Below are 7,264 nucleotides of genomic sequence, written 5' to 3' on the forward strand. Positions count from 1 at the left end.
GGGCCCAGCGGTTCTAATGCCCTCTTCTGGCCTCCACAGGTTCCCTTCCTTACACAGATGTACACACAGAGAGAAATAAAATCAACTGATTTTTTTTTAAGGCAACATCAGCTGGATGTGGTCTACAAAGCAAGTTTAGTTAGTGATACCCTATGACAAAAACAAACAGAAGGTCCACATCAACATAAGTCTGTAAGTTTCACATCGCTGATAATATTCACAATATGTTTTTACATTCCATAAATCTCAAGAACAGAAAAACTAAACAGCTCAATTCAAAGATCCAAAGGGCACAGGTAGGGATTTCTCCATTAACATGCAAAATCATACTAATTCTTAGGAAATGACTTTTGGAAACTGGGTCACATCCCTTATACCATTAGGTTGCTAACTAGCAGAAGAGGGAAAGAAAACAGAAAGTAAAAATGCTTCAGGAGAAACTTTTGTTAAGAGTATAAAATGGTACAGACACTTTGGAGAACTGTATGCTGGTTCCTCAAAAAGTTAAAAATAGACTGCCATCACCTAGCAAGTCTACTTCTGTAGACAAGCCCAAAAGAATTGAAAATAGGGCCATTTACACACACACACACATTAGAAAAAAAATTAAATGAATTAAAAGCAAGATATAGTTTTGTAAACTCATATTTTTTATTCTATTTTAATCATGTTGGCATATACTCAGGTGAGTTTAGGTGCCTGAGCAGTCAGAGGTATCCGGGTCCCCTGGAGCCGTGGTGACAAAGTGACTCAAAGCTGCCCAACATGAAAGCTAAAAACTGAACTTGGACTCTCTGCAAGAGCAGTGTATGTTCTTAACCACTGAACCACGTCTCAAGCCCTTTATTTGTTTATTGGAGACAGAATCTCATTATATAACCAAGGCTAGTCTTGAACTCACTTTGTGGCCCAGGTTGGCCTGGAATTCACGACATTCCTCCTGCCTCTGGATTCCTGGGATGATAAGCATATGCTAACACACCCATTTCTTTGTTATTCGCAGAAATCGAGAGAAAAAAGCAGCCTAAGTTTACATCAGTTCATGAATGGAAAAGTACAGTTTGATCTATGCACACCCTGGAGTACATTCAGTGAGTCAAGTGCAGTGATCGAAGAGGGTAAACTGTATCCATTTTACTACAGAAAGTGATACCGGGAGTAAAGGAAGCCATGAAGGCCTCAAATGGAGTACCAGACATGAGGAAGGGAGTAGAGTATAAACCAGAGGTACAGAAATCAGGAGAGCAGACCACATACCGCAGAGGGTGGAGGCAGAGCCTGAGGAAGCACCTGTGGTCAGAGGCAAGGGTGTGGCATGAGGGCTTATGGGTAAGGCCAGCTCAGGTATGACGTTCATGTGGATGAGTGAGTGAGATCAGCCAGAGAAAGTGGACAGATGAGACAAGAGTTGTAGGGAAGAATCACAGGAAACACCAGATCACAAGGTATGGCTTAAAGAACCCCAGCAGATTTTAGAGAGTTCCAGGCCAGCCTGGTCTACATAGTGACTTCCAAGCAGCCAGGGATATGTAGTCTCAAAAGAAAAAAATTTTTAAAGAAAGGACAAATCAAAAACCATGAAAGAGACTAAGAAAAGGTAGCCAAAAAAAATCCAAAGTTTTCCTAACCACTAGCACCCTGACCCCACACTCCCTTCAAACTGTCAGGTTGTTTGCTTGCTATTGTTGTTGGCTTGGGTTTTCGATTGTTTTTTTTCTTTTCCTTTGAGACAGGGTCTGTTATGTAGCCCTTTTTATCTTTTAATCTATTGGAAGAGCCACACCAGGAAGCAGGCTGTGCAGTCAGCCTTCTGTGTGCAGGGCATCTAACTGACTTGTCACTGTTACCACACCCTCTTTCTGCTGTTCTTTATGTGGCCATCAGGATTATTCAGTGTTTCCTGTCTTTGCTTCAGCTCCTGGGTTTTGTTTGTTTGTTTGTTGTTATTGTTTGTTTTTGTTTTTGTTGGTTTTCTTGTTTTGTTTTGTTTTGTTTTTGAGATAGCTCTCCAGCTTAGTCCCAGGCTTCATAAAACACTCTCTTCTCTAAGAAGTTGAATGTGCCCTTCAGAACTCATTCTAAAGAGTGGGGATGTCATATAGCTGGTATAGTGCTCAGCTAGAGTTAGAAAAAGCCTGGGTTTGACTCCCCAGTGCCATTTACACCAGGTATGGTGGGACATGCCTGTTGTCCTGATACCCTGGAGGTGAAGGTAGGGGGCCACTCTGAACTGTAAGTTTGAGGCCAGCCTGGGCAACATAAGAACCTGTCCCCAAAACAAAACAAAACCATGCTGTGTTGAAATGTTCCCAATCAGACTGCCAGTGAGGTTTGTAGAGGCTAGACCGTACTTTGTGCCAAAGCAGCAGACCTTTGCTGTCTGTTCAGCCCTGTCCAGTCTGTGGAGAGGGGAGGGTTGGAAGATATTGGTTATGAAGTTAAAAGGGCTAGGAAAGCTCAGGAACTTGAGTAACAGGGCAATAGTCAACCTCAATTCCTTTGTTCCTGTTGCTATTGCTTTTTGATTTGTGGTTTTCCTAAATACTATGTAACCCAGGCACCAGCCTTGAAGACCTCACTGTGTAGCCCAGGCTTGTCTCAAAACTGCATCCTCTTGTGTCTGTCTTCCAAGCGGGTATTGGAGCATGCCACTGCGCCTCTCTTTGATTTATTTTGTTTAATTCTTGGTTTGAGTTTTTCCCCCCAAAGATTAATTGATTGATTGGTCGGTTGATTGATTGATTGATTTAATATATGTGAGTCCATTGTCAATGTCTTCAGACACACCAGAAGAAGGTATCAGATCCTATTACAGATGGTTGTGAGCTACCATATGGTTACTGGGATTTGGATTCAAGACTTCTGGAAGAACAATCAGTGCTCTTAACCACTGAGCCATCTCTCCAGCCCCTGGATTGGGGGGGTTTGTGTTGTTCTTTTGTTGGCTTGTTTGTTAGACAGGCTCTTGCTGTGTTGCTCTGGCTGATCTAGAACTCATTATAAACCAGGGTAGCCTCAAATTTACCGCAATCCTTTTTCTCTGCCTTCTGTAATACTGGTTACAGGTGTGACCCACCGCACCCTGCTTAGATAATTTTTTTCTTAGCACCCTTTTCACAGTTCACTAGCCCTACCTGACTTTCCCTTCCTCCAGTCTATGCCTCAAACAGCCTTCATTTCTTTCTTTTCTCCTCTCTGCCCCATGGGTTATTTTGTCGTTTTTGTTTGTGGGGTTTGGTGCTGTTGAGGTCAAGTCTTCCTAGCTTCAGACCTTCGGTCTTCCTTTCTCAGCATTCCAAGTGCTGGGGTTTTTGGTGTGAACCACCACAGCTGGCTTCAAAGCCCTTGGTATTCCACCACTGCTTGCTTCTTTCAAGGTAGCGTGTGAAATCCAGCTGGTGGGTGGTCAAGTCAACTTAGGGGTAAGGGCTAGCAGTAGAATTCGGTGTCTGGTAATGCGTACTTTTTCTTCTTTTATTTTAAAGATTTTTTATTGTTTTTAATTACATGTATGTATGTGTTCACATGAGTGTGTATACACAAGTACAGGTGTCTGCAGCAGCCAGAATCATTGGTTCTCCTGGAGCTTGTTTTACTTACAAGAGGCTGTGAGTCTTCCAATGTGGGTGCCCAGCATGGTTGCTGGGAATGAACTCAGGTCCTCTGGAAGAGCAGTGTGTGCTATTAGCCACTGAACCATCTCTCCTGCCCCTACTTTTTCTTTTAAAGCTACTGGTTTGCATTAAAAGTTCATTTTTACCTAGTTCTATTATTTTGGGTCTAATATAAAATTGTAATTTCTACTGAATGCTTCCTTAGCTTTAACCCTTCCTCAAATCTATTATGGTGACCTCTTCTTCTTCAGTGTTCGGATTTGAGTCACAAGTGACATTCAAGAACAACCTCACTGATGCAAATTTGTTTGCATTCATTTTTGGTCCAAAATAAACTGAGTCTTCAACTGTAAGACTCATTTTCCATCTGCTGCACCTGTCTATACCCTGACTATTTATTAATGATCTGTGTTATACACCAATGTAAAGTCTTTTTTGGAAGGCCCTATTTAAGTATGAAATAAATGAACAGCTTAATATTCAAATCAGACTTGATCAAGAAACTGATAAAGCACACATTCATCTTGAATTATTATTGTGTCAAGACTATTAAGTATGAACATATATAAGAGTCTGCCAAGTGACTGGGGGGACCTCTCGTACCAGCCAAGAAGCTACACTAATAGATTTGAGGAAGGGTTAAAACTAAAAAGGCATACTGTGAGATTGCTTACAGTTTTATATTAGAACTGAAATAATAGAGTTGGACAAAAATGAAGTTTTAATGCAAATCAGTGGCTTTGAAAGAAAGTGCACAAAGCCCTAAATGTGGGCTTCAAGGCTGTGCACAACCCAAGCAAGGTTCACACTGAGAGACTGAGGCAAGAGAATTTAAAAAAAAAAAAAAAAAAAAAACGTAGCCATGGAAAGCTAGAGAGATGGCTCAGTGGCAAAGAGCTCTGGCTCACACAGAAGACCTAGCTTGAACTCCCAGCTCCCATATGGAACTCATAACCCTCTGTGATGTCATTTCCAGGAGACCCAGGACCTTCTCTGACCTCCTCAGGTACCAGGCACATACATAGTACACATACATGCAGGCCAAACACTTATACACATACAAATAACATAAATAGGTCTTGTAAAAACATTTTTAAGCCTGCCATGCATTTAGGCAGCGTCCAGAAATGCACTAATACAGAAGACGAGAAAGCCAGATATGGTTGAGCAAGCTTATAATTCCAGCATACTGGAGGCCATGCAAAAGTGTGAAACTGAAGCCAGCCTGGCCTTACAGTACAGACCCTTTCCAGAGAGAGAGAGAGAGAGAGAGAGAGAGAGAGAGAGAGAGAGAGAGAGAGAATGGGAGGAAGAGAAAAAGAAAAAAGCCAACCTAATTAGGGAGTTAAATGGAATTAAAAACAGAGAGGGAAACTGGCCAGGTAATGTAGTGACAATTTTGAAATTAAAAAAAAATAAAATAAAATAAAAATACTATAAGATCATGTTTTTATTTCAATCCCTGATGTGAGGATATGAGGCCACTTTGAACTAACCATAGCAGCTGACTATGATTTGCCTCGTGCTCTAGGAGAGGCACGGTTTTGCCAGCCACAGATAGTTTCTGCAATTGTGTGACATTTGGAATTCTGGGAACTTTTCAGAGGGTATTGTAATACTAGGGCCCCAAGAGGCAGTTTGTGAGTTGTTAGTGGGTTGTTGGGAGGTTGTTGGTAGTTGGCTGGTAGTTGGTTGGTTGTGGTTTGTTAAGTAGTTGTGCACAAAGAAGAAACAACAAGAAGAGATTAGATATTCTGACTTCAAAGATCAACTTGCCCCAAAGAACTCAATGTCCATAATCAGCAGGAAGTAGTCTAACTATAATGTTGCTCCTTTCCAGCTCCTGACTTCATTCAGGGAATGCTTTCCTTTCCCCTCTATCCCTTTTTCTCTTCTCTAGTGATACAAGGTGAATGGGGGGGGGGGGGGAATAAAGGCAGGAAAAAGAAGAACCCATAAAGACCGATGACAAGGTAAGGCGTACAGATCAGGTAAAACTAAAGGATTATTTGGAGTGATAGAAAAGGGGGAATTTTTCAATTAAAAATAGAGAAAAATGCTAGGTGGTTGTGATACACACCTTGTACACCTGTAACCCCAACACTCTGGAGGCAGAGGCAGGTGGATCTCTGTTTGAGGCAGGCTGGTCCACAGAGTAAGTTCCATAACAGTCAGGGCTACACACAGAGAAACTCTATCTAAAAAACAAATACATGATTAAGGGCCTGGAGAGATGATGCAGTGGTTAAGAGCACAGATTGCTCTTCTTGAGGACCCAGGTTCAATCCCAGTACCCACATGGCAATTTGCCTGTCTGTAACTCCAGTCCTTGGGCATCCAACACCCTCATGCAAACATATACGCACCAAAACACTAGTGCACATGAGATAAAAATAAATACAAATGTAAAAATTTTTTAAATAATTAGTAAAACATACATGTTTAGGAGACTCTTAAAGCAGCACAGCCTAACACTGCTGGCAGGTCAGGCAAAGTGAATGTAAGGGGGCCTAGCCTTCACAGGGCATATGACTCCATTGTGTGAAATGCCTAGAGTCAGATCCACACAGACAGAAAACACACTAGTTGTTACCTGGGGGGAGGGAAACATGGAGAGTGACAGCCAACATGGGCTATGGGTTGATGAAAACATTCTAAAACTGTGGAGGAGGAGGAGCCCACGTTGCTTTTCCAGAGAACTCCAATGCAACTTCCAACACCCATATCAGGTGACTCACAACTACCAACTACTGCAGTGCAGTTCCAAGATAGCTGGTGCCTGTGGTCTCCCAGATCACCGTGAACACAGACATACACACATATACACATAAATAAAATCTTTAAAAACATACGATAATGAACCCACTCAACAAGAAGGTCTTGGAAACCTAGATAACTACTCAGTACCAGTGACATCATGGTTATTGGAGGAGGACCTACAGCCAATGCTTTACTAAACCAGCATCATCCCTAACAACAATCTAAGCATTTATCCTTATACCAACAGAAGAGTGTAGTATCCGCCCCTCACCAAGGAAACTTCTCTTTGTAACAGACCAAAATCAATACAGAAAAAGCACAACCAATCAAAATGCAGAGTTGTGGAGTCCAGTCCCAATAGATGCATCTACAAAACATTCCCACCCTAAAGGCATGGGGAACACTTCAGAAGAGAGATCAGAATGATCGTAAGAGCCAGAGGAGCCAAGATTTTGTTATGAGATTGTGTTCCTAATAATATCAGATGCCACACCCATTAACTGAACAAGGACACCATCAATGGACATGCCAACATGGGTAAGGACAATCCCATGTGTAGGCCTCAACCCTACACAAAAAACTATAGGCAAGTGAATAAAGCCGGGAGCAGGAGAGGTGGTCCTCTCCAGGAAAAAGCACTCAGATGGTTTTTCAGTGTCAAATGGTCAGCCCTGAAAACATACATATAAGTAACATAATACTGAGCAGGTCATATTTAGAAATATGTATGTATCATATATATATATATATATATATATATATATATATATATATATATATACATTCAATTAATGAGAAAAGAGGTCATAAAATTGAAAGAGTAAAAAAAGCTATATGAGAGAGTTTGGAGGGAGAAAGGAGAAGACAATTAAATTAGTCTCAAAAATAAT

Source organism: Micromys minutus (genome assembly GCF_963924665.1).
Source record: "Micromys minutus genome assembly, chromosome: 2".
NCBI lineage: Eukaryota > Metazoa > Chordata > Mammalia > Rodentia > Muridae > Micromys > Micromys minutus.